The sequence below is a fragment of the Heterocephalus glaber genome, unplaced genomic scaffold (genome assembly GCF_053883595.1).
Source record: "Heterocephalus glaber isolate CG9 unplaced genomic scaffold, H.glaber_assembly_v1.0 deba00001461, whole genome shotgun sequence".
Classification (NCBI taxonomy): Eukaryota; Metazoa; Chordata; class Mammalia; order Rodentia; family Bathyergidae; genus Heterocephalus; species Heterocephalus glaber.
Window position 1 is genome coordinate 24,377,487 of NW_028258308.1, and position 23,249 is coordinate 24,400,735.

Genomic DNA, 23,249 nt, shown 5'->3' on the forward strand with positions numbered 1-23,249 from the left:
AGGGCCTGTTAGGAGGTCCTCAGGTCACTGGGATTGTGGGACTTTAGCCTGTCCTCTCTCGGTTTCCTGTCTGATAATGTGAGAGTTTGCTCCCTTATGCACACCCAGCCTGATGTCACTGCAGCCAGAAGAACAAGAACTCAGCCACCACAAGCATCATGTCCTTGAACCTCCAAAACTGTGAGCTAAATAAATGTTTCATAAAGTTATAGAGAATTTTTATAAAGTTAGCTGCCTCACATTTTATACTGCAAAACTGATTAACATAATGGACTGATGTAGAGGAACCGGAGATGCCTTAAAAACCAATAAATACTTTAAAAGCCAACTTTAGTAAATCTGTTCTTTATTGTACTTTCAGAGTATTGATTATAAAAAGAAAGTAATGCTGACATTTGTTTCCTCAGAGAAATAGATCTCAATCTAAACAAAGTTGTGGCTGGTTGTCAGGAGGGGCAAGTCTCCATACCATTCCCTCCTTTCAGCTGTGTGGGAACATTGCGGGCAAGAGTTTCTCAGCACCATGCCTTTGGAACCACGACTGGTGGCTTTTCCAATGTGTCCAGGCTCTCTGGCACCTGTGTTCCATAAACAGTTTAGCCACTCAAACCTTTAGCTTTTTAATGAGATAATTAGCAAGGTTGGTATTTGTTCCTCACAAAGAATTCTGTCTTTGTGAATCCTTGTTGATTTAGAAGGGTTTTTTCACATGGAGTTTTCACATTTAACAGTTTTTAGCAAATATTCACAGCATGAGTATTATCCTTCAGAGGTAGACCATCTACATTCATGAGGAATCAATTTTGTCTAAAACTCTTGGAAAAACACAAAGTCTGAGTATATCAACCAAATCTTTAGGCCTAGTTGTGAGTGGTCATTAGACCATCAAATAATCAAAGATCTTAGCTGGTCACAAATACCAGCCAGGGACATACAAAAGTTATCCTGATTTATATTACAACCATTTACCCATTACTAATCCACCTCTTAACCAGAATACCTTTAAAAATAAAATTTAGCTTTCATAGGTCACTGTAATAGTAATTTTCTTTAAATTTAGAAGAATAAGACATTTATTATTATTGTAATTGTAAACATCATACATTGCAGGCTTGGATCTTCTAATGTTGTACACTGTAAGATTTTGATCAAAATAATTCTAGATAATTTTTGCACTCTAAAGCATGTATTTTATTTACATTGCTGAAATGTTTAAGCAATAATACTTACATCGGGGTCCACTTTTAACTTTTTTTATTCAGACTCACTTTTCCTCTTTTCTGGATAGATTTTGATGGGTATTGTGTTATAAATAGTGAAAGCCATGTCTTTTAATTTTATGACTAAGTTTATCATCCAATAAGCTTACTACAATATAAAGTGTTCGAAATATGTAAGAGTACCTGGGTGTGGTGGCACATGCCTATAATTTCATGTACTTGGGAAGTTGAGGCAGGAGAATCACAAATTTGAGGCCAGGAAGTTAGTGAGACCCTGTCTCAAAATAAAAATAAAAGGGCTGGGGATGTAGCTCAGTGGCAGAGCATTTGCCTAGCATGTGTAAAGTCCTGGGTTTGATTCTCAGTACTGCAAGACAAATGTAGTGGTGATAACATGACAAAGCTGAATCTGCTTCATCTACCATCTTACATAGTACAGCTGTGGAAAGAGGCTTTGCAAGCCCAGTGTATCAGTGCTGCTTTATCTGTGCTTTCATTTCATGTAGTTTCAGTTGCCCACACTCAAATACAGACAGAAAATATTGAATGGAAAAAATCCCAGAAATAAACAACTCATAAGTTTTAAACAACTTTTATTATAATATGTTGTTATAATTATTCATTTTATTAGTCAGCATTATTAATTTCTTACTTGACTAATTTGTGGGGGTTTTTTATGTTGTTTTCTTTGTTGTTTTTTTCTTATTCATTAAGGTTATTGGTACATTTTAGGTATACAATACAATGACACTCATCATTGGAAATTTGTACCTTTACATGATATATTTTGGTTCTTATTTTTCCCCATTTCCCTGCCCTCCCTTCAACCCTCCACCCCTCTCTATTTACAAAGACTTTGTTTCCATTTTTTCCTTTTCTCATATTTTTTCTTTCCCTTCTTTCCTCTTTCCTACCCCTCCCACTACCCCTTCCCTTTTAGACCTTTTCTTCCTGTTTCACATTGTCTATTATACATTTTTATTTGACTAATTTGTGATTAAACTTTATCATAAATGTATATGTAGGAGAAAATTCATTAGGGTTTAGTGAAATCTATGGTTCCAGACATCTGAGAAGCTTCTTGGAACATGTTCCCCACAGATCAAAAGGAAAAAGTGTCACTGTTGTAGCAAAAGCCTAAAACTACAAGAAAATATTTCCAAGGTTTTTTTCCTGTGAAAATAAATAGTTTGTCATTCTGCCCTGCATTTGGAGCTTCACAAATGTTTTCCAAGTAAGCTCTCCTGGTTCGTATTATTACCCTTTTCAATTTCATTTTGGGAAACAATGAGATCTGGAGCAAACAGATGCTTCTGATCTCTCCAGGAAGGGGAAAACACCAAGGAGAAAGGTTGCTCTAGTGTTCTGTCATCCCTTCAGTCAGTGTTTCCCAGACTTCTCTGAGGGTAAAAGCCTCCTTCAATAGACTCAGGGTAGATGCAGTGATCTCTCATTTATTAAGCTACCAAGACATTATTATCACCAGAGCAGTTTCAGAAATGTTGAATTAAAGTAAGTTTTCATATACTGCTGTACAAGAACCACCTCTAAAAATCAGGGCCACTGCAAGTGTCAGCATAGGTTGGGCTCTGCCAGCTGAGTGAATGGAGCAGGGCTGAAATTCCTCCAGCCTTGATGGCTAGGAAATGGTCACTGGCAGAAGCATGTGGAAGTAAAAAAAGAAAACTTTTTAGGGCTGGGTTTTTAGCTCAGTGGCACTGTGCCTGCCTGGCAAGTGCAAGGTCCTGAGTTTGATCCCTGGTACCAAAAAAAAAGCTTTTTAAATTGATCGTCCCAGACAAGGTGCCTCTTTCTAGTTAGCACCAGGTTGATCCTGAGCAGAAGGGCCAAGGATGCTGGTTATCCTACAAATGTTTGCATTTTTACCTAGAGCTATTGAAACTGGGTCTCCAGATTCATTGTATTTTGTTTCCTTGCTCCCTTGCTTCCTTCCTTTTTCCATTTTTTTTCAGCACTGGGGATCAAATGTAGAGCACTTGCTTTGCATGGACACGGCCAGCTGTTCTACCACTGAGCAACACCCCCACCCCTGAACTGGTTATATTTTAAACTTCCTCCACTCACTACCAAGCACTGTGACTAGCTTAGAACCACGTCTTTTAAATAGCAATTTCTTTGATAGACAGGACTGTGTATTATTTTCATTCTTATCTTTAAGGACTAATACCAGAGGCTGCAGATGGCACTGAACAGAAATTAGAAAAGGACCTGAAATGGTAATACTCTAAGAGTGGAACCTGAAAAACAGAAGTCCATAGATATTCAGTCCCTTGGGTCTACCAGTAAGTCCCTAATACCCTGGGACCTGGAGTCTAGGCATAGTGAACCCTATACATTAATATCGTAACTCACTGCTGAGGGCCAACCACTACCACTCCAACCTGCACTCATACCCTACCCTACCCAAGCACCTGTCTCTCCCTTGTTTTCTTCCTAATTTCCACATTTTACCACATTCTGTTCTTCATTTCAGGAATGCCTACTAAAATTCATTTCAAAGTAGTCACTATTAGTCTATAGATTTTGCAAGGTTCCTGAAACCAGTTCTTCTGGTGTTTCATGTTCTACCTGCTGATGACTTCCCCATCATTGATTCTCTCTGCAGTCCTTCCTCCTCACCTCCCTGACTTCTCATTTGATTGGCTACTATGCACCTGTGGTGCTTAGCCTCATCCAAACTCAGGGCCAGGGACACACCCTCAGGACACATAGGTTTCTTTCTTGTGGGACAGAGCAAACACTTCTTCTGGCTACTTCTCATCCATGAAGTTCCACATGAGCTACACGGGCTCAGCTCTCTGGCAACAGATGTTATTGAATGTTTTAAATTTACTTACCTATTTCATTCTGTGATGACTGTCATTGCACTCATCTGAGTCCAATGCACTTCACAAGGTGTTCTCTGGTTTAAATCCTAGGGAAAAGAGACATGGGAGAAAAAGGCAAAATTAAGAATCACCACAAAACTTAACAAATTTCACTTCAGACTTGCCTATGAGTTTTCCATTGTGATTTAAACAAGGCTTCTCCCTTTCTTAGAAGATTTGCTAAAGTTAGAATTTCCCTTTGAATCTATATCTGACTTTTTTTTTTCCTGGTCCCTGCCTCCTCAAGCAGAGCACAATGAGCTGTGCTCCAACGTCTACCTACTTCAAGACACAATGAGGGACTGCTTTCCTATTTTCAGATTCCTTCTTCATGTGATTGGTACCTGCTGATGCCTCTGCTGATGAAAATGTAGTCTACCCACTTCACAGTTCAGAAAGTTGTAGTACATGTGTCCAGGAAGTAGGACATTTAACTTACCAAAGGGTATAGTCTTTAATATATTTTTATTTGGCCCCTTTTAACTAGAATCATAAACAACATAGTAGGAGATAAAAAATAATTTTTTGTAGCTTCAAGTAGCTTAGTTTGTGGGAAATCACTGGTTAGGGAACAAAAAACATGACACCATCATGTCACAAAGGTTGGATGGAACAAAGAATTCTTAGCATGTGATAGCTAGAAAATAATTATTTCTGAAAGTGAAAGGATACATACCATCTACTAGGTGTTATTAATGAGATGCACCATTTTTTCTGTAATAAAAAGTAAGTTTTCAGTCTTATAAAGCAATTCTTTTTCCTCAATAATTTCTCCCCAGAAAACACTGTTATGGATGAGTAACAGTGCTGGGTTTCCACATAACTAAACTGGACTTGAGTAATCATTCCTGATTGTACTTAACAGCGTCAAACATCTTATGACACAGATGTCCTGAAGAGCTTTGCTAATTTGGTGACCTTGAGTATGGAGATCAATGAACGAAAACAAACTCTTAGATTTAAAGTAACAAACTCTTAGATTTAAAGTGATGTTCAGTGTGGAACAGAATCACAGGACACTAGACACAATTCTACACCTAGTTGAATGACTACCTCCCATAATAGCAGTGACACAGGACTTCCAGGGGGCAATTTCACAAAGGAAGAAGAGGGTTAGGTCATATCCAGTCACAGTGAGTCATTGTTACCAGAGAAAGGGAACTGATTTGTGTAAATTGTCCAGTGCTTTCTGACTTTCAGAGTTGTTTTCCCCATTTGTCTCTGTCTTTCATTGTATTTAGTTACTCAGAGAACACACCACAGAAGGGAACTTTGTCTTTTATTTGCAATACAGAAAAAAAAGCCCTTGTCTTACTCAGATGATGTGGAAGACATTTAAATGCTGTGATAATTTGAGTTAAGGCAGAGGAGCACAGGAAGCTGTGGAACCAGGTAGACTGGATAGAGACCATGGCTCCGAGCACCAAGTATTTCACGCACCTAGTGTCCTGTCTGGGACAAAAAATACATCAGTGCTCTGAAACAATATAGTTTTTATTTTTATAAATAATTATTAATAATTTCATTATAATTATTAATAATTTTATAAATAATTATTTAGTTTTTATTATAAATAATTATGATATAATTTAATTATAATTTATATAATATAATGTTTATAATTATACTTTAATAATTATTTTTATTATAATTATAATTTTTATAAATAATTATTTTTATTTCAGTGTCCCGTGATTTCCCAAAAAGCAAGATTCAGAGCAATTAATCTTTGAAAACTAGGATTTACATTTTGAAAACTTTAGAGAACTGGCCTGAAACATCTCATTGTTATTTTAAGGAGTAAGTTAGAAAATAGATTGAGAGTATCTTGGTTAAGGGTTTTGGCAACCTAATGGGTGGGCTTGGGTTTTTGTTTTCCTCTTCAATTCCCAAGTACAAAGACATATCTATTCAAATCTTAGGGGATATGAAGAATGATATAATAGTGAGCTAATGCTCAGTGTTCAGATAACAGTTCAAAGTTTACAATAAGCTCATAAACATCTGGAATCCATCAAAGTGGCCTGACTGGCTTGCAAGATAGGCTTTCATATTTTTCAGTCCCTTCTTGCCGTACTTGGGACATACACGTATGAATATCTTTTTCTGGTATGTCTCTACTTTCATTTCCAAGTGAAAAGGCATTTATTTGATTGGGATGTATAATGAGAAAGCATAATTTTATATACTATCATTAGATTATTATTTTTATAGGTCTCTAGTAGTTAATAAGATCTATCTGGTAATTTGTTTTAAATGTAATTTTAACAGAGCTTTCTCTCTACAAATATATTTTCACATATATATGTATGTGTATAAATGTATATTTGCACCCATACATATTTTGAGGCTGGCGTGTAGCTCAATGGTAGAGCATGTGGTTAGCAACTACTTAGTATGCATAATTATAAATACTAGTATTTTTGTTTTAGAGGAAAACATAAAACTTATACCAGAAGAGTCAAAGAGCCATGAGTCTTTGCCAATTTGCTGAATTTATTTTTTTTCCTCCCATGGATGTTTACAGTTTGCTCATACCAAGTTTTATGCAGGTTTTGATTTCTATACAAAAAACATATCCAAAACTCCTGCTGAACTCTCCTTTCTGACAGGTTTGTGGCCTTTTCATGGAAGATGAACATTTGGCCCACTTTGGCTCATTTTACATAAACATATAAAACCAGTGATGGTAATGGAGAGAACCCACAAAAACCCAGTGCTGGGGCCTGATCCTGAAGCAAAAGATTTATCAGTCATGCTACCAGAGTTCCCAGAGTAAGTAACTCCTATTTTATCACCAGACTGAAGGATAAGGATAGAGCCAACATTTTTAAAGTTGAGTTTTAAAATTTTGACATCTTGTATTTGGTAGTACCAGAGGGTGTGTGTGTGTGTGTGTGTGTGTGTGTGTGTGTGTGTGTGTGTGTGCAGCACACAATCTTGGACTCTGTTCTTCTTAGTCCCTAAAACAAACTTGATGAAAGATCTTACCTGAGGATGTGAAGACTCAATTATGAAGCCAAATCATATTTAGTTAATACACAAAGAGACTTCTTACAAAAAGGCAAAAGTAACCAAACTCTAGTTTCATTTTCCTTTAGTTTTTCTGAGTCGGATGATTAACTTTTCTAAGGTAAAGTCTGAATGACCCTGTATGCCTTGGATTGAATGAATAATAGGTTGTGGTTAATAACTCATTCAACAAACATATTAAAGAATTTTGAAAACAAGCAACCATCCTAATTTAGTTTATTTCCAGAAGGTGTGGGGCTCAGAATTAATTATTTCAATTTAGATATGAAACAGATCTGAAAGTATATGGCCAATCTGTTGGAGGCATGTTCTGGCCAATGATTCAATCATTAGTTATCAATTATCTATTTATGTGTCAAGAACTGTGCTAGGCAATGGATATATAAAAATAAGTGATGTGGTCTTTACAGACATGTAACATATTACTGTAATACACCATAATGCCTCCCGTGGTAGATGTATCAACTGAGTAGTACTCCAGGAAAACAGAACCTGGGAAGGCTCCGTGGTGAAGAGACCTTTGCGTTGGGTCCTGAAGGATGTGCAAGCATGTTTCTAGCACAAAAGGAGCTGGTCATTCCAGGCAAGGGGAACTGTCTGCCAAGATGTGCACTCCCAGTATCAGTAGAGCTTTTAGAAAAAGTTGAAGATTGCTGGACTGTTCTTTGCTTGAAGGTGAGTACAGATTAGAAGGTAAGATATGCTGGGTAGATGCTCACACTATTGATTATTCTTGTGCCTTTATGTTGTTTATTAAAATTAGACTGTCTAAGATTTAAAATTCTATGATTCTCTGAAATTTGAGGGTCTGTTCTTAGTTGGAAGAAAAGAACTCTGGGTGAACAAGGGTGTGGGATTGTTTCCAAGGAAATGAAGATTTGGTGCTCCCTCATACAGCTACATTAAACAGTAAAAACAAACAAACAAAAAATACTTTCTTTTCCTATTCTTAGATGCCTCCTTGACATGTGCCTGTAGCACTATTTGGAAGGAAGATGACAATTTTTCTCCAATACCAGATACGTTCCTTTTAATTTTCTTTTTTTAGACTTCCCTAGTACATGGAAAGTTTTTGTTTTAGTCTCAATCTTAAATCAGAAAGTCTAGTTTAAAAACCAAGCATATACTTCTAAGAACAAAAAGAATTTCTATTTGTTTCATTTAACTACAGAAAATGAACATATACAGAAACCTTAGTCTTCAGTCTGGGTAGAACTGTGCCATAACAGGAAGTACAGACTTCAGAAGACCCACTGGACCTCCAGTTACTGGGATGAGAGGGGCAACCTTTAAAACTGATACAATCCTAAGGAATGCGAGAGAAGCAGAAAAAAATGATTTCCTACATAGTACATAATCTGAACTGAAAACACAAAAGTTGAAAGAAGTAAGGTAGGCTAATAAAAGACAAAAAAATTCAGAAGGTATTTTTTCAACGTATCATGGTGAGAATTGCTGAGTCCTCATATTCATAAGGGTTAATTAACTTGATTATTTAAATAGTTGTACTTTGATTCATAAACACAGAATATATGGATCATAGAGATTTTAACTCATAGAAAAAACTTTGGGAAAACTTTTCTAAATGATATTTCTTTAGAATTTAGTTACAAAGTAAAGAAAATCCCCCCAAATCACCTGATTTTTAAAAACTTGAGGTTCAGCTATTTCCCTGCTTTTAGTCTCTGAAGTCCTAAAAAGTACTTGATATATTTTGGGTTTTTATGTTTCTTCAGTGCTGGGTCTGGAACTCAGGGAACTGCACATGCTAAGCAAGTGCTCTCCTGCTAAGCCACACCCCAGCCCAACATTTTGCTTCATTTAGATTTATAATTAAAGACTACTAATTGCATGAACATATGCAACTTTATCTTAAGGACTCTTTCACAGTATCTTTAATGGCAGATGGTAGGCCTCTCAGACAGGATATTTGCATTTTTCCATTCTCAGGCCCGGCCTTGGCAACAGCCCACCTCCATGCCTTCTTTTTTGGGGGGTTACCGGGGATCAAACTCGGGACCTTGTGCTTGCGAGGCAGGCGGTAGAACCACTGAGCTAAATTTCCGGCCCTCCATCCCTTCTTCATCTTTCCAAAGCTTAGCCACCGTTTAGAACTAGACTGAGGTCATTTTCTCTGTAAGCCATCCATTTGCTCCTCTCTGCTTGAATAGCTGCTGGTTACTGTGAAATTCTTCATTCTCTATTACCCATCACTTAACTGACAATTAATCTAATGCTGGCTCTTTTTACAATTATCCTGAACTCATACTGTTAACTCTGAGCTTGTTTGGGTGTTTATGGTTAGTCTTTTCAACAAGGGTACTGATCTGTAAGGGCAGAGACCTTTTCTTCTTGCACCTCTACAGAGTTTCGTTTGGCAAGTACTTGTTGATTTGAGTAATTGGTTCATTCAACAAACATTTACCAGGCAGCTACCAGATGAAATGAACTAACATAGACCCTATGTCTTTTTCCAGGTTTATCATAAAAGCTGCTAGCAAACCTGAAATAATTTAGATTATAAAATCTTAAAACTTTATTGTTGAGTTTCTTATTTCTATGTGAACAATTTGGAAAAAAAAATGAGTTGGCCAAAATAAGAAAGAAAATGAGGAAGAAGATGAAGGAGGAGGAGAAAGAGAAAGAGGAAAAGAACAAATTGAAATGTTTATAAGATTTTTAAGTCATTTACATTATTTTGTATTTATTTAACAACATTAGTATTTATGTCATAGATCTGTGCATAATAGTGTGATGACAAAAGGATTATAGGCTGGCACTCTGAGCTTAGGATTCAGGGACCTCCTATAGCTCTTTTGGATGATATGTGAACCTCTGTCTGAAAAAGTCCAATGTTCTATGTGATATCAGTGTTCAGCATCTGCAGTAACATCCTTATCGATAACCTAAGGGAAAAGACAGGGCATGAGAATTTGAGTCAGAGAACCTGATTTTTTAATCTAGTTGTATTGCTTAGAAGTTACTTAGCTTTACTTCTTGGAAAATTGGGGATTCTTATCATGATCATTATAATTAAGTGATCTTCACAAGATTGGTATAGATGAATGTGTTATTAGGAGGCAGGGCCCATTTGTGCTGAGTCACTAGGGTCATGCCATGGGAAGGTCTATCTCTTGCTGGTGCTTTCCCCCTGTGCTTTGCTTCCTGGTTGCCATGAAGTAAACAGCTTTGCTCCACCACGTCCTTCTGCCATGATGTTTCTGCCTTAGAGCCAGTCTACCATAGACTGAAACCGTGAACCAAATTAAGCCTGTCTTCCTTGAAGCTGTGTATATCTGGTGTTTGGTCCCAGTGATGGGAAAGCTGACTAATACATGTACTCATGCATGAGTTAGTATTCACGCATTCATTGGCTCAGCAGCAATAACATCCCAGTAGCAGGAAATACATTCAGTGCCCTTATTTTGACCTTTCAATATCTCCAATAAAAGAAAGTAGGGTTCCTTGCATAAATGATTGATCCTGGGACCAGAGCAAGGAAAATGCAAGACAAGATTGAAGTGTCATGTTCTAGAAAGTAAGGAAGAGCTAGTAAGAAGAAAGCACAAAAACAGCTGTATCAAAAGGGCACAGACACCAACATAAATAATGATGGTATTGGAGTCTAACAAAAAGAATAAAATGAATATTGGTAAGTTCATATTGGTGTAAATAAATAATGAAAAAAATGAAAAAGTGAAAAAGATAGGGGTATATCTTCTTTACAGAAGAATGTCCAATAGTTAATGTATATTTTCCCCCCTCCACAAAGAAATATTAATTCATTACATTATTCTTGATTGTGGGATGGATGTAGTGACTCCCTCCAAAAAAATAGAGAATGGAATAAAAGAGAAAACAATAACATTACAGAAAAGAAACTTGGAAGAGACTATTTTAACCAAGTGATCAAGATTAACTTACCAGTTATAAATCCTGTGGCTATCAGTTGTCCACCGATTTGCTGTGAAGAGGACAGCCCCTCTCCTCCATGCTATTCTTTTTTTTGTCATTCTATTCTTACAAAACAAACAATCCTAGTATAATCATGATGGAAAAATACATGGGACTAAGCTAAATTGTGGGAAATGAAAATATCTGACCTACACCCTTCAAAATGTCATGGTCATGAATAACAAGAAAAAAAGACTGAAAAAACTGTTCTAGATGACAGGAGAAACATGAATACTAAATACAGTGTGGATTTCTAGATTAGAGACTAAAATAGAAAAAAGATATTTTGTTTTAAAAAAGTCAAATCCCAAGACAGCTATAGTTTAGTTAGCATTACTTCTTAGTTATGTCAAATGTGCTGTGGTTATATAAGATGTCAACGTTAGAAGAGACTAGCTGAAGAGTAAGGGTGCTATCTTTGCAACTTTTTGTAAACCAAAAAACATATTCCAAAATAAAAGGTTCATTTGAATTTTTCTTACTTTGGACACTAAAAAGCATTAGGTTCTTATATATACTATTGCTCTGATGAACTTTGACAACATTGTATTAAGTTTTAAAAACTAGTTACAAAAAGCCATACATGATATGATTGCATTTCTATGAAACATCTTGAATCAGCAAATCCATAGAGACAGGAAATAGAGTAGTGGTTACCTGGGGCTGAGAAAGCAGAGGAAGGAGAGTAACTGCTCATGGATACAGGGTTTTTGGAGAGTGGTGAAAATCTTATAAAATCTATTGTTTTATTGGTTACCCAAATCTGGGATTGTACTAAAAACAAATGTTATACTTTAAGCAGATGAATTTGTGGTGTATAAATTATATACCTCAATAAAGCTGTTATTTAAAAATAGTTTTCCCAGGGCAGGCTTTATCTGTGACAGGATGTTGGGGTTCAAACATCATTATTAGACTCAATTTTTTTTAGTTTCTTTGTTCCACTTTCCTTTCTGTTGGTGACTCCCTCGGCTCTAACAGGGAGACTCACTACTCGAATTGTATTCACCTTCCAGCCCTCCAGCAACATTGCTACAGTCTTATAAAACTATTGTATTGGTTCTACTTGCACGATGAGAAAGTTCCTACACCAAACACTTCCCATGTTTGTGTGCTAGGGCAGTGGTGGGAGAAGTGAATGGATTAGAGAGGTGTTGATTATTACTCAGAACAAACAGACAAAGATTGTTCTGGTACCAGGAAAAATGTGAGTGAACGTTGAGTAGCAAAAATACCACATATAGAATAATTTCCTTGCACACTATATAGAACTTGATAGAAAACATTTTTTAAAATTAATTTTATTGGTACATTTTAGGTATACAATCATCATTGGAAATTTGTACCTTTACATAGCGTATCTTGATTCTTATTTCCTTCATGAAATTCATGGGCTTTCCTTTTAAAAATACCTATGCTATATTTTCTAAATTTTTTCTTTGTATTCAACAGGAAAAACAAAGAGGAACAAGAAAAAAATGTACTATTTTTGAGATGCTCTCAAATACAGAATAGCAAAGTATTGGTGCTTTTTCTTTGTAGCAATTCATTTAGTTTTTAAAATTTCACTCAGCCAAGGCAATATTATACACTACCAACTGAAACACAGACTATTTCATGACAGGTTAAAACTGTTCATGACCTTTGTGTGCAAATGCAAAGTAAAATTAGCTAAAATTAAATAAAATTTAGAATTCAGTTACTTGGTTGTATCAGCTACACTACATATGGCCAGGGGTTACAGATGACTGGCAACTAACATGTCTAAGAGCTTGGTGACAGATTGTGTGTACTTTAAATTATGGAGAAGAGCAGAAAGGTAAGAGATCACCTATGGAAGAGACAAAACACATGGAATGGGCCAGGCTTACTTTGTAACAGTCCACTTTCTCAGTGACCAACCCAATCCTGCAAGAGCAAGAACTCACTCCATGAGCATTAATGCACTGGTGAGGTCTCCACTTGTATGACCCAAACACCACCCACTGGAATCCAATCCCCAGCACTGCTCAACAGAAAAATTAAGATTCTAACATGTGAAGTTTCTGGGGACACATGTAAACTGTAGCACAAACAACAGTTTCCTTCACAACCTCATTTTGATCACTGGCTTGTCTTTGATCGCTGCAGGCAGAACCCTGTTTTGTACTGCTGGTTGGAGCCAAAGTAATTTTCTCCTGGTCACAGAAACATAGTGGCCCTTTCCATGCCACCATTGGCAGCACAACTGTCACATTGAATCTTTTATTGAAACTGGCAAAAACACAAAAATCAGTTCCAGAACATACACTTGGATGACCTTAGTTCCCTTTGCTCTTCTCAGTGGGCAGAGAACATCAGGGATCTCTGTGTTACAGCCTTTTCATTCTTCAGGACAGGACTTCATGGCTGCCTTCCCACAGGTTAGAAAGATGAGCCAAGCAGACATAACCATGGGATGGTGGTACCCCTCACTCTGTGCATGTTGGGTGGGGTGAAGAATGCGGTCAACTTCAGGAAGACTTGGAGCAAATACCATCTGGGTACATTTCTATTATCATACTTCTGCCTACACATTTCCCATCCCAATAATCTAAGCTACTGGTCACATGCTCTTCTATCTGGGCTTTTCTTTAAGATTCTCTGAAATGAACAGGCCTCCTGAGTCAGCATGTGTCCCTGCAGAACTCTACAGTGAACTGGGTTATACTGTATTATAGCAGACCTTTGTTAACACAAATTTGCTTTTTAGAGATCTCACTATCTGGCTTCACTTTGGCAACCACACATTACATTGTCCAAATGTTCTTATAAATGACAATAGAAGCACTTCTTGAAAATAAATTAATTTTTTATTTTAAAGTACCGGATATAGAAATTGATCAGATTTTCCTCCACTGAATAAAGTAAAATCATTAAAGGTTTTTTAACAACAGCCTTCCTGAAGTATAACTGACATGAAATAGTCCCTGTCAAAATGTACAGTTTGATAAGTTTTGACATATACGAAAATACCACAAATTGGTGAATCACCACTGAAAGTTTCCCTTTGTCCCTTTATCATCTCTTCTTGTCTTTTCTCCTCACCACAATTCACTCCCACCATCCCCAGGTAACTAGTGATCTGATTTCTTTCATTATAAAAATATCTATTTTCTAGAATTTTGTATTAAAAGAATTGTATAGAATAGTATTGTATCTATAGTATTGTATATATAGTATTGTATTGTATAGCATTGTATTTTTTGTTTTATGATGTGTGGGGTAGGAAAGAGTTCTTTCATTCAACTAAGGATTTAGACATTCATCCATGCTGCCTGTATAAATAGCTCTTTTCTTTTTTTATTGCAGAATAGTATTCAATTGAACAAATATACTACCATTTGTGTATGCATTTTGCTGGTGATGGACATTTGAGTTGTTCCAAGTTTGGGGCTATTGCAAATAAATGTGCTATGAGCAATCATTTACAAATATTTGTATGGGCATCTGTTTTTCTTTCTCTTGGATAAACACAAGGGAGTGGCTGTGTTAAATGTCAGGTGTATATTTAACTATTTAAGAAATTACCAAACTATTTTCCCAAGTGTTTGTACCATTTTACATTCCAATCAACGGTGTATGAGAGTCTCATTGCTCAACATCTTTGCCAATGCATAGTGTGGTTAATCTTTTAATTTTGGCCATTCTTATATAGGCATGATGTGGCAATTCATTGTGGCTTTAACTTTCATTTACCTATTGGCAAATCATATTAGGTATATTTTCATGTTCTTATAAGCCATTTATATAACTTCTTTGGTGAAGTATTTAATCAAATTTTTTTACCATTTAAAAAATGGGGTATTTATTTTCATATTACTGAGTTTTGAGTATAGTTTACATACAAGTTATGGATGTGAGTCCTTTGTAAGTTATGTCACTTGTAAATATTTTCCTCCAGTCAGCCATTTCTTTTACACTCTTAAGATGTTTTTGAAAAGAGTAGAAATTCTTAATTCCAATTGGGATTCATGATGTTTAATGGATTGTGCTTTGGGTGCCATATATAAGAAAATTATGTTCATCCCAATTCACAAAGACCCATACAGTGTCAGAATATTACCCTGAACTGATGTGAGTGGAGTTAAAACACGTACAACGGCTGATCGAGCCTTTTGGAGTTCATTCTGCTGTTTACTTCTCTTTACCTTCGGGCAAGCATGACTAGGAGGGTGGCCCCAGTCCTTGAGCCTGCAGTGTTGTGGGATTGGAAGCTTCACTGAAAGAGCTGTCGCCCAAACCAAAAGGGCCCTCTGACCCCAACTGCTATTGCACTGGGCTTATGATAAGCCAGCATGTCCCCTTGTCACCAGTGGCATATCTGATGCTCTTGAAAAGCAGAAAGATATGACTATGAGTTTTTTGTGTCTCCCCAGGGTGTAGCAAAACCTCTGAAGTAGCTGTGGTGGGACACAGTGAGAGCTGATTCTGGGGAACCTGCAGGGGCTGTTTTCAGGGAGACTTGGGGGTGAAGGTTGATGTTTTCCTCTTCTGAATGTTTTCCCCTTCTGAATGTTTTCCCCTAGGAGATTTTGAGCTAATTTTTGAATGGTGTGCAATTCAGATCAGAGTTTATTTTTTGTATATGGATATCCACTTTTTCTAGCATCAAATGTGGAAAAATCATATCTACTGCATTGTTGTGTACCTTTGTTGAAAACCAACAACCATACGTGTATGAGTCTGTTTATGGACTCTAGTTTTTTAATTCTGTTTGTCTGTGCATAGGTCAATACCACATTGTCTTGATTTTGGAACTTCACAAGTTGAGGCTAGGTAGTGCGGAACTAATTCTTATTTTTCAAAAATAGTTTTGGTTATTTTACGCCCTCTGAATTTCCATACAAATTATAAAATCAGTTTTTCAATTCTGGAAAAACCAGTCTGCTAGAATTTTGACAAGGGTTGCATGGAATGTACAAAGCAATTTGGGGAGTAATTCCACAACAATATTGCATCGTTCAAACTACAAAGACAATATAACTCTTAATTTTTGTCTTTTTAAATTTATCTCAGTTGGCAGTGGGCATCATTTTTTGGTAGATTTATCTCTACTTCACATTGTTAATGCTACTGTAAATGGTAATCTGAACAGTTTCAATTTTCAGTTGTTAGCGTGTATAAACATAATTGACTTTTGTATTAATCTTGTATTCTACATGCTTGCCTAGATTACTTGTTAGTTCTAATGGCCTTTTTATATATTTCATAGGACTTTCTGTGTATGGAATCATCTCTGTGGCAAATAAAGACAGGTTTACTTCTTCATTTTCAATCTGGACATTGGTGGAATCTTATACTGGCCTTATTGTACTGGCTAGAACTCCAAGAAAATGTTGAATAGCACTGGTGAGAGCTGACATTCTTGACTTGTTTCTAACCTTAAGGGGAAAGCTTTCAGTCTTTCTTCATTGATCATGTTATAGTTTTTTATAGATGTCCTTTGCCAGGTGGGGTAAATTATTGCCTATTCTTAACTCGCTGAATTTTTTAAAAAGTAGGAATGGATGTTGACATTTGTCAAATGATTTTTCTTTATCTATTGAGATGATTATACGGTATCTTTTAGTCTGACAATATGGTAAATTGTACTGATTAAAAAAAAACTTAAGCCAATGTGTGTTCCTGGAATTAACAAAAAGTTTTTAAAATAGAGAAAGTCACCAAGTTGTAGTTGCATTTAATTAATGTGTCTGCTTAGTTATTTTAGCAGTTTATTAACTTATGAAAGATTATTTTAGCTATGATTTTTTTCAGTAAATCTCAAAAATTATTTTATTTTGAGTGAAAAATCTTAAAATACATAAAAGTAATGATGAGAATTAATGTGCCAAGGTTAAATGAATATGTTTAATTCAGTCCTTTTAGAAATGAAAAAATATGTGTCTACATTTCATAAGCTGGTAGGCATATGCAAATACCTAAGTTTTTACTTTAGGGTAAAGTTTTTTGTGTGATTCCACGTGTTTACACAATTCTCTTTTCTCTCTTTTCTTTTGTGTGAGAACATTCGTTGGAACCTAGATTAAACTCCCCTTTTGAATCATTGGTAGTCTACAAAGGAGTGGATAAAAAAATGATTAAACAATAATATCACCCATCTCCCTCTGCCCCCAGAGAAAGGTACAGGAAAATGTGTTCAAGGTCAAATTTCAGTTTAAACTCAGGCCAGGAAATGATTATTATCACCAAAGGGGAATTACAAGATTCCCCCAGGCCTCAGAAAGCAGTGGAGCAGATTGTACTAAGAAAGTTGCCAAAGTGAGAAGGTAGATAATGAACTCTCAAGTTGGAGAGGCAGCCTATCAGTCATCAGTGGTTTCATTACCCAGTGAATCCAGGGAAGTAGATTGGAAAGAATTCAAGCCTTTGAAAGAAATGAACAATCAAGACAGTCCTCAGAGTTGTAAGGCAATATATAAGCAAAGACTAGGAATTTTTACAATACCATGGCTAGTAGTGTAAGATTTGGATAGAAAGGAAATTACTTACATCTCCTTTACAGTTTTCTTATTTGTGTTATTATGAGGTGATGTAAATAAAACAACTAGTACATTGCTAGAGCATAATTGTAAAAGGAGAAAGATGCCATAACTTTATCTGGTTTCTAAGAAAGGATTCTTTCTTCTTCAATGGAAGGGTGCCTCTTGGTACTGAAGGCTTAACATGCTCATATGTGGTCACTGTAGGAGTTGGGGAGTGTTGATTTCTCCGTGCTTTGTAGAAGCAGAATGTGGAGTTTCTATTGCAGTCTTAGTGGAAAAGGACCAGAGAAATGGATGTGAATGGAGGAAGCTGGTTAGAAGAAAAAAGGCTGGATGAGGCCAGTGAAAAACTCACCTGAGAGTGTGTATAAGAGCACTTTCTACAGCCAGGGTGACAGGTGGCATTCTATAGACCTTTCTCACAGGCATGTAATATTAAAACTTTCTACATTTCCTATAAGTGAACTAGATTTTGAGGCCCTCTTTTCACTTGTAGTGCCAAAAGTAATGCTCAGATTCAAGGTTAGTTCAGACACTAAGGACCTACAAATCACTGGATAATGACTATCATCTCAATCAATTCCACTTTCTTCCTCAGTATTTTTCTCCCTTCTTCCTGGGAAGTGACACAAGTTCCACACTACAGGGAATTTAACTAACATCCAGGTCAGGGGAAGATGATAGTTAAGTCTTCAGCTATCCTTTATCCATCTCTGGCGGCTACTGAGTTGCAACTTACTGCCCCAGGTCTCTAGATACATGAACTACCGCATGTACTGGGGTGGTCACTGTTCTCTCAAGGACTCTGATTATTCGTTCAATGGAAGTTACTTTGGATCCTCCTCACTGGGGCACCGCCTCAGATTTCTTCACTTTCACTGACTGAGATGCCAACTACATTCTCTTTTCCTTTCTAGGTCCTTAGTAACTCTCTACCACTGTCCTTGTTTTACCCTGGGGCCCTTGGTCCAGCGGTCTGGGTGTTTCTGGCGGAATTTTCTAGCAGAATGGATGCTGAGTTTCTCTAAGAAACTTGCATTATTCCCAGTTGTATGCCCTGAGAAGGAAGACTAAGTCCTTTGTTGCCTGGGGTCCTCTAACGCCATCTTGGATTTTCCGCGTGATTTCCCCACCTGGACCGAGCCAGGAGGGAGCCAAAGGGAGTTTCCAGACACACTCCGAGTTTTGTTAGTTATCGCTTCCCTTTGAAGTTCTTCTCCCCAGCCACGAAAAGTCTTGCATCTTCTTGTGTGGCTAAAAATGGGCTTTGCATTTCCTCCTTTCCTTCTGTTGTTTGTGGGTAAACTTTATGTCTTTTTCCTTCAGACTGTGTCACTTGCTAATTACAGGTATGCTCTTGGAATTCAGAAAACCTGTTCCCTTTCAGGTGTTGGGGCTCCCAGCTCAGCTCTCTTGCTGTTTCAAGGCTTTTTTGCTCTAGTTTCTGACTTCCGCTTCATTGTAGATTAAAGATGTCACTGCTGCCCCAGGAGAAGGAGGAAAGGTAAAGGTAAAATGAAACGTAACTTAGTAATTGCAATCCTAATGTAATTGTAATTAGTATTTGAGCTGATAACTACTTTAACTTCACTGCACTAATATGTTTTTAGGTTGATCTGTGTTGGATGAAGTGAATCTTCCATGGAACCTAATAACCATCACTATAATTTATATTTTCACATGTATTTTGTTTGAGTGGCTTTATGTGAAAATAGACCAAAACAAAACAAAACAAAACAAAAAACCCTTTAGTTGTATGTGTGAGATGACATTGTGGAAGAGAGGCAACAGAAACCTAGACTCTCCATTGACCTTGAGAATACTTTACAAGCTCCCATACACCCATCTAAAAATTTGCAGAAATTCAAACTTTCATGTGGCATAGACTGTGGATTGAAGCCAATTTTATATCAGAGAGTAAAGACATCCCTGCTGACATGTGGATTAAATGGGAAATGGTGACAAAATGTTAGCTAATTGAAGTAGCAGTAGAAATGTAGAAATTATGGTGGTAGACATGTTCTTGAGGAAGTTTATATTCTAGTGCTGCCCACTGGGAAAGAACAACATGAAACAAGACCAACACAGGAGGAAGCCAGCCCTTCAGCAATGCTGGTTTAGGGTCCTAGGTGAAAGAAACTGAGACTGATACCTAATAACTCATGTAACCTAATACCTCCACAATAAACAATGGTGCTCCCGAGAACCTCTAAATGGTAATCAACCATTGTCTGGTTTGTTTACCTTGCAGGCAGAGGATATTGTGCATATCTATTTAGATGAGTTGCTATGACTGAATACTTTTGAGTTGTCTCAAAAAAGATATGATAAATGTAATAGAGTTCTCCAGAGAAACAGACTGATTAAAGTTGTTGGCTCACATGATTGTGGGAACTGCAAATATGATATCTGGAAGGCAGGCCTCCTGCTGGAGTTCTGGCAAGAGGTGATGTTGCATTTTTTAGTACAAAGGCAATCTGCAGGCAAAATTCTTTCCTGTTCTAGGGAGCTCAATCTTTTTGTTAAGGCCTTCAGCTGACTGGATGAGTCCCACCCCTACAGAGAGTACTCCGCTTTACCTAAATTCTACCAATTTAAATTAAAAATAAAAAAAGATACCTTTATAGCAGCATCCAGACTGGTGTTTAATCCAATAACTGGGTGCCATAGCCTAGCCAAGTTGACACATAAAAATGTGCCACTATAGTAAAGGTTTTTGTTTTGTTTAGAGCAGGAGCACCTGAGTAGGGAAAATCACCAAGACAAGGACAGTGGGTAGCATGACAGTATTTGCTCACTGTCTGGTTACTCAGATAGGCTTCAGTATCCATAGAAACATGAGTGACTCCAAAGCTTAAGGAGCTTTGTGAGAAATTCTGTGGCGTCTGGGCTCAAACAGAGTTGTGTTAAGGCTGAGAAAGAAAAATGTGACCCAAGGTTAGGAAGAGAGGCAGCCTCCTCATTTCAGTAGGAAACATAGCATAGCTCTGGCCATTTAAAATAGTTGGTATGGAAGTATCAGAAAATATCTCTCTTTGGCCAGGGATTTAGCTCAGGGGTTCCACCACCCACCTCATAAGTACAAGGTCCCAAGTTTGATCCCTGGTACCCCCCCCCCCCAAATCTCTCTTGACCTAGATATTAACCTTCCCATTGAAGATCCCAGTAGCAACAGCAAAGATGAAGTATCTTCTTCCAATTGGGGTTTTCATATGTTCATACATGGATTTGACTATGGAATATTATGTTGAATTTTGTAATTATTTTGAAATTAAAAATAGAAAGATGATACTACTGATATAATTGTAGCTGGTGTAAATAATTAGTCATGTAAAAATGTTCAGCTTTATTTTCGATAGAGTACTTTTTGAACTTAAGTCCATTGTGTATTTATTAAATTGTGAGGAAAGAGAAAAATAGAATGTACAAATATACTAGAAATAGATTAGTAAGGCTTATGAATGATAGTTCAAGTGTCCTAAGAGTGGAAAGGGAAAAACAGATCTTTTGCAAAAGGGAAGCAGACCAAGAGATGGATTGACTGACGGGGGAGGGAAGGGGATAAAAAAAATTAAAATGTGTTATGTATGCATACCAACACCCCATGAGGAATGTAATCAGTATGCACTGCAATTTGTACTAAAAAAAAAAATTAAAAAAGAAAACGAAAATTTAGAATGGGAAACTAGCATTCCAGAAATTGGAAACCACAGAACCAGCAACAGCAATACAGCTGGCAGTGGCTTCCTTTTTCAAAGCACAAAGGAGTCAGGTGTACAGTTTTCACTTGAAAAGTATATCAGCACAGTTAGTGAATATCCTTGTGGGTTTCTGCTCAATTCTAGGAAATTATTTTTCCTAGCAAGTTATCTACTCCTAAAATTAAAACAAATTGCTTTTGTTTCATGTCAGTGCCAACCAACTTGAGCAAACTGTAATTGAGGTGAGAAATTTTTTCAGAAAATTATTTTTTGTCTCTATGTATTTGAGCTACATTTTGTGATTAGTGTATATCCTAGAAAGAGGGAAATAATATCCACTTATACCACTACTAAGGATTTTGTGGTATTGGATTTTCTAGTAACGGAAGTTTGATTTTCCAGTTTGTCAGTCTACTCTCTTTGATGTTGGTTTTCAGGGGCTCTGGACATATAAAAGTGGGTTCCCACTGGAGTACCTTGTAATCCCAGCACTTGGGAGGATGCAGGAGAAGGATCATTATGAGCTCCAGCCCAGGCTGGGCCAGACAGTGAGTTTAAGGCCAGCCTGAGCTATATAGCAAGACCCTGTCTCAAAAAACAGAACAACAATAAAAAGTGGTCCCTAAACATAAGGCCATGGAAAGTGGTTTCCACTCTCCACTCCTTTATTCTGCAGTTCGAGACTTAGAGTTTAAAGCAATGCTTCCAAAGTTGGACCCGAATACTGTCCTTTAAATAGAATAAGATCATCCTCAGCCTTACTCCAGGGACTTTTGCTTGTAACGCACCTTGGCATTGCCTGAAGATAGATGAGAAAGCGCATCTCTCTCCCCAGTAAGCCTCTGCTTTCTTGTGGGGCCTACACACTGCACTGACAGGAAGCTGGAGCGATTGCCTTGCTCTGCCTGAGCAGTGCATGTGGGTGTCGGAGATGAGGAAGGGTTGGGAACGCACGTGTGCAGAGCCAGAGGAAGATTCCGGAGCTTTGGTGTTGTGTTAGCTGAGGCCCCACACTGCAGGGAACACAAACCAGTTTTGTTACAAAATGACTTCTAATTGATAAACATGAGTGAGTCTGTGGTCTCCACATTATCTGGAACTAACTTGAGCGTTTGTGTTTGGTCTCAGAAAAACAGATAAATAGAATAAGATCAATTTTTCTCGATTTTCAGAAAAAGATAATAATCTCTATTTAAATTTTTTCTCCTGTAAATTTTCTTGAAATTTTTGTGTTTGCTGTATCCCAGACCAAAATGAATAAACAAATGCTAACAAATATGACCATAAAATTCAAAAGCAACTAGCTGATGAAGTGGATCATTCACTGACACATTATTGTGTTGAAATGTGTATGTAATACATATGTAATCCTATATCCTGGTAGAATATTGTTTCATAGTTTGCAAAGACTATAGAATCTAATGAGCTTTATGCTTTCCAGGTGCTCTTTAACCTAACAACATAAAGAGGAAAGAGTTGTTACTGGTCCTTAGAAAAAGCCATCTCTGTAGGGGGATTGCAAGTTCAAGCCCAGCCTGGAAAATCTGGCAACTTAGTGAGACCCTGTCTCAAAATAAAAAATAAAAAGGGCTGGGCTGGAGTGTAGCTCAGTGTGAAGGCCCCAAGTTCAATCCCCAGTGCTGCAAAAAACAGCTTCCCAGACCACTACTGCTTGAAATTTCGGGAAATGCCTCTTCATGCTTCTAAATCACAGGGAGGACATTTGTTCCTAAAGTGCAAGTTTAAGTCCCTATGCAGTTTGATGTAGACATAGTATTACAAATGGAGCTAGATACAGTGATAAGTAGTAGTAGGATTATGTGCCATTGTTTCCAGAATGGCCGAGAAACAGTCATCATTTGAAAGGTTTGCATGCTAAACAACCCACTTACATTTCGATGTGACTTTTGAGATGTAATGCAGTCGTAAGAGGTATGATTGAAAAAT

At 37.1% G+C, this 23,249-nt stretch overlaps 1 long non-coding RNA gene and 1 other non-coding gene across 2 annotated transcripts; one reads left to right on the forward strand and one right to left on the reverse strand.

Annotated features, from left to right (window-relative positions):
- Window positions 1-393: 393 nt before the first annotated feature.
- Window positions 394-11,303, reverse strand: LOC110350808 (uncharacterized). The gene is made up of 3 exons (XR_002397695.2): window positions 11,066-11,303; window positions 4,079-4,155; window positions 394-578 (listed from the first exon to the last, which is right to left on the reverse strand). It is a non-coding gene; the product is annotated as an uncharacterized LOC110350808 (long non-coding RNA).
- Window positions 11,304-22,049: 10,746 nt separating this feature from the next.
- Window positions 22,050-22,181, forward strand: LOC147826762 (small nucleolar RNA SNORA49). Its single transcript, XR_015438767.1, has one exon. It is a non-coding gene; the product is annotated as a small nucleolar RNA SNORA49 (small nucleolar RNA).
- The last annotated feature ends 1,068 nt before the right edge of the window (window positions 22,182-23,249 follow it).